Source organism: Otolemur garnettii, unplaced genomic scaffold (assembly GCF_000181295.1).
Source record: "Otolemur garnettii isolate 467f Iridium unplaced genomic scaffold, OtoGar3 scaffold00001, whole genome shotgun sequence".
NCBI lineage: Eukaryota > Metazoa > Chordata > Mammalia > Primates > Galagidae > Otolemur > Otolemur garnettii.
Window position 1 is genome coordinate 39,640,868 of NW_003852396.1, and position 5,113 is coordinate 39,645,980.

At 47.3% G+C, this 5,113-nt stretch overlaps 1 pseudogene; it reads right to left on the bottom strand.

Moving 5' to 3' along the window:
- Positions 1–2,678: 2,678 nt before the first annotated feature.
- On the bottom strand, positions 2,679–3,487 carry LOC100964282 (annotated as a pseudogene).
- Between the last annotated feature and the right edge of the window lie 1,626 nt (positions 3,488–5,113).

The window sequence follows — 5,113 nt, forward strand, 5'->3', positions numbered from 1 at the left end:
TAGGCCTGGTATAATCAAGTTAGCCATAAAAACCAGTGATAGTTATATTTGGAAAGGAAGGTTATGCTTTGGTGAGGTTAACACCATCTGATCCTGTGTTGGACAAAAACACCTTAATTATTTTATGTAATCTAACGTAGGTAATAAAATCATCAGGTGAATTCACATTTATGTTTTGTAGGACAGGTCAGGCACAGTGGCTCACTCCTGTAATCCTAGTACTCTGGAAGGCCAAGGTGGGTGGATCGCCTGAGCTCAGGAGTTCCAGACCAGCCTGAGCCAGAGTGAGACCCCGTCTCTACTAAAAATAGAAAAACTAGCTAGGTGGGATGCTGGGTACCTGTAGTCCCAGCTACTTGGGAGACTGAGGCAAGAGGATTGCTTGAGCTCAAGAGTTTGAGGTTGCTGTGAGCTGTGAGCTGTGGTATCGTGGTACTCTACCCAGGATGACAGATTGACATTCTGTCTCAAAAAAAAAAAAAGTAGGATAATTACAAGTAATCCACGAACCTCCTTCCTGCCCAAAATAAGTAAGAGCTGAGGAGTATGCAGGTGGCAGAAAACTGCATTGGAATTAAATGTGAGAGAGGAAGTGCGACTGTCATCGGTCAGTGATGCTGGACAGCGGCCGTGACGGAAGTGTGACATGTAGTGAATTACAGTTTGTTTGACGATGTCCTCGCCTTTCACTCTACATCCCTTCCTCCTTCTTCCTCCACAAAACGTGGATGTCATGGCCAAAGCTCTGGCTGTCTTCCCTTCCTTAGGGAAGGAAGAACTTCCATTTCCTCCATGGATGAGGGCCACCCCCGAGGGAGGGTAGAGCACCTGGAAGGAATCTGGGGATTTGGGGAAGCTGCCTGTAATTTCCAACTCTGGACTGTTAAGTGAAAGAAAGAGAAAAAAGTTTTTTTCCATTTAGGCTATTATTATTTTGGGTTGCTGTTATACTCAGCTGAACATAATTCCAATGAATTCACTGTGAATACTAATTTTTTTTTTTTTTTTTTTGGGACATAGTCTCTGTTGCCCTGGGTAGAGTGCTGTGGTGTCATAGCTCACAGCAACCTCAAGCTCCTGGGCTCAAGTGATCCTCTTGCCTCAGCCTTCTAAGTAGCTGGACCTATAGTTGCCCGCCACAACACCACGCTAGTTTTTCTATTTTTAGTAGAGATGGGTTCTGGCTCTTGCTGAGGCTGGTCTTGAACTCCTGAGCTCAAACAATCCACTCCCCTCGGCCTCCCAGAGTGGTAGGCTTCCAGACGTGAGCCATCATGCTGGCTAATACTAAATTATTAGTGTATCACTAATTTATTCTCGTTTGTTTAGAAAGGATCTTAACTTTGCTATAGGTGACTGGGAGTTGATATGGCTCAAGTGAGAATTATCTGGAATGCGATACAGGCATGAAATATACAGATGGGCCAGTGACCGGGATGTACCTTTTGGGAGCAATTGAAGGGTGATAGATGCAGTGACTTCTAACCAATTTATTTCTTGTTTTTAAAGACTCCTCCTTTAGACAAATTGTGACCTGTGCAAACTATTGTTCACTCTGAGCTTTGTGGTGCTTGTGTTCTTCTCGAGATTTCTGAGGACCCATCTGGAGATTCTGGGTCAGAGTGACCCTTGAGTCTTTGTTCCTTGCTATGTGCCTGTGTGCTTTTCCTGGTTGCTGTGCTACTTTCTCCTCCGGCCCTTCTGGCATGGAATATGACTGCTCCTCCTTTGTGCCCCTGGAGCGTCTCTAGCCACATTGCCTGAAGGTTTGGGGACAGCTGGATGGTGGGTAAAGAGCCACCTGTGCTCTTGTATTCACACTAAGTGATGCAAAGAAACAGCCGAGTTCTGAAAAACCAGATTCCCCCCAAATTCAGTTTTCAATGGCTTGAGTTTTTGTTCTTCTGACAATTTTGTTTATTGTGTTAAGCTGTTAAGTGACATAAAATTTTGCCATTTTAGCCATTTTTGCATGTACAATTCAGTGGCATCAACTGCATCCCTAAGGTTGTGTAACCATCATACTTTTTGATTTTTGATTTCCCAAATTAAATTATTTTTTGTTTTCTTGTTTTTGTTTCTTGACAGAGTCTCTCTCTGTTGCTCTGATTAGAGTTCTGTGGTACAGTCTGGCTTACTATAACTTCCAACTCCTGGGCAGAAGCCATCCTTCTGCCTCAGCCTCCCAAGTAGCTGGGACTACAGGATTCTGCCACTATACCTAACTAACTTTTCCTTTTCTCTCCCTCCCTCCCTCCCTCCCTCCCTTCCTTCCTTCCTTCCTTCCTTCCTTTCTTGACTCACTCTGTTGCCATGGGTAGACACACAGAGGCTCACTCTGTTGGCCCTGGGTAGAGTGCCATGGCATCAGCCTAGCTCATAGCAACCTCAAACTTTTGGGCTTAAGCAATCCTCTTGCCTCAGCTTCCTGAGTAGCTGGGACTACAGGTACCCGTCACAACACCCAGCTAATTTTCTTCCATTTTTAGTAGAGTTAGGGTCTTGCTCTTGCAAGGTGGTCTCAGACTCCCGAGCTCAAGCAATCCTCCCACTTCGGCCTCCCAGAGTGCTAGGATGACAGGTGTCAGCTACCACGCCAGTCCCCAAATTAGATTCTTTTTCTTTTTGGCTTGAAGAATATTTATTATTATTTTTATATACAGAAAACTCAACAGTGTTCAGTTAGCCCACAGTTCAGTGGCCAGTTCTTTAGCCTTTGCCTTTTCCAGCTTGGCAATACGAGCCACAGATTTCGGACCCAGCACGTTGCCTCCCCAGTGATGGTGGATCTTGTTGTATCTGTCGTTGTAATTGGTCCTGATGGCTTCCACCAGCTTAGCCAGAGCTCCTTTGTCTTTCGAGTTAACCTGCGTGAAGGTGACAGTGGTGCAGGTCTTCCTGTGGACGAGACACCCCAGCCTGGCCTTGCCCTTGATAGTGCAGCAAGGGACCCCCATCTTCCGACACCGGGCAGGCAGGAAGACAACCAGCTCAGTGGGATCCACATCCTGTGCAGTCTCCACCAGCTGAGCCTTCTTGTTCTCCACCAAGATGGTGACAGTGTTAACCCCTGGTCTCAGGGTCTCTTAGTGGGACATCCTCTTTGCCCACAGCTTTCTTCTCAGCCTGGGCCAATAGTCGCTGCTTCTTCTCTTGCTTTGTCTCTGGTCTGTACTTGTGGGCCAGCTTAAGCAGCTGAGTAGCTGTTTGGTGGTCCAAGGCCTGGATGAACTGATTAATGGCAGGAGGTACTTTCTTTCATCTGCGTGTAGAGGACGGCTCTTTGCCGCTACAACTGGATGTAGTGAGGCCATTTGACAGAGCAGGGGAGGTCCCTTTTGGGCTGGATGTCCTGTTCAATGCTGAAGTTCCTCAGCCTTTTCTTGAACGGCATGTTCACCACCTTCTTGGCCTCCTGCTTCTTCACCATGGTGGGGGCCCGGGTCATCTTCTTCCCCTCGGCCTTCTGTCCTTTTGACATCTTGAGCTGCTGGTATAGAGCCCCAAATTAAGTTCTTAAGCAGAGATCTATTTCCCCACCCAGAGGTATTATATCCCCAGTGAAATCATGGTTGTTTGTTCTTAAATAATAGGAATTCAGGAATTTTAAATATCCCTGTGCTTTTCTCTGATATAATTTAAGCCACTCTTTTGTTTAGATGTCTCTGATAGAATCCGCAGAGCTGTGGTTGTACTGGGTGTTGGTGGTACTGTCAAGGCCTGATGGTGGCCGACCTTCTGGAGACTGATGCTCAACTGGGCAGCAAACGCTGTGGGATAGGACAGCTATAAACCCTGACTCCACGTTTGGCCTTAGACCGTATTGCCTATTGGTTGGTGGAGTGAGCAGTTCTGAACCAGGGGGAGGGAAGAGGGCTGCTGGGAGAGGGATTGCTAGAAGCTATAGCCAGGTAGGAATCTCAGGATGTGTATGGCTGTGGAATGTGTGTGTCTGCGGGGGTGGTGGTGGTTGAAGCCATGGGAGAGACCTATCTCTGCATCATCTGACCTGAGATGAGGTCACAGACTCATCTGAGCTCTGCTTTGTCCATCTCTCCCTCCCTCAAAATTCTAGAGGGCTATTCTTAAAATTTAAAATTTGAATTTCAAATCGTAAGGTAAGAGATGAAGCAGATTGAGGGCAAAGGATTTGAGGAGTTCAGACAATGAGTTAAATGTATAAGGCCATTTACAGATGTGATTCTCATCTATGGAAGTTCAACTACAGAGTCTCACCAGCATGAGGTAATGATTAGCCTGATCGTGGAGTTTTGGAGAGTGTGAAGGATGCACAAACGTGGGAACAAGCTGGAGCAATAAATGCTACTGTGTAACCTGGGATGGTCTTGTACAGAGCCCTGGAGGGAAGGCCGAGACAGCTGGCAGTTCTCGGATAGGGTAGGGTACTAATTTCCAGACTTAAATTTAATTACAGAAACCATGTGCCTATCAGAAGACAGGCATGCCCTGGGGTGAGTCAGCCCACTGCCCCACCCTTAGGATATGCAGAAAGGGTCATAAGCTTTGGGTCCTGAGCCTTAAATCCCTACTGTGACTGACCCGCCTTCACTCTAGTCCAGTAAGGAGTGAGGGACTCTAAGCCCAAAGACTCTCTAAAGGAGACTTAACCCAGTCCCACTCCAGAGCTCCCTCCTTCACCCCACCTGTGCATGGTGCTCAGGACGCCCTCCCCTACTCCCAGTCACAAACCTGAAGGCATGAGCTCTGTACTGAGTGCCCACTCATTCCCACTGATTCTCGAAGCGCCCACATTTGGCTCTCTCAATTCTAGACACCTGTCTCAGGCAGAGGGAACCAGAGCTTAGCAGTAAGGGAGCTGCTATGCCCACTGTCAGAATCCAGCTTGTTTAAGTCCAATCAACCATGCAGCGTTCAAGTCCTGGGGAGGGAATTAACCTCAAACTGGAGTGGAGGGGCAGGAGAAGGCTTGTATAGCCACCATGCTGCAATGTCAGGGTGGGCTGCCATGCCCTTCTGTGCCTGGAGCCAGGAAAACGGCCCTGAGTATTGTTTCTTCAGCCACCATGTACTCCTAATGTACCTATTTTTGTCCCATTGTCAGACCATATGCCATCAGTTGACTGATTTCAGT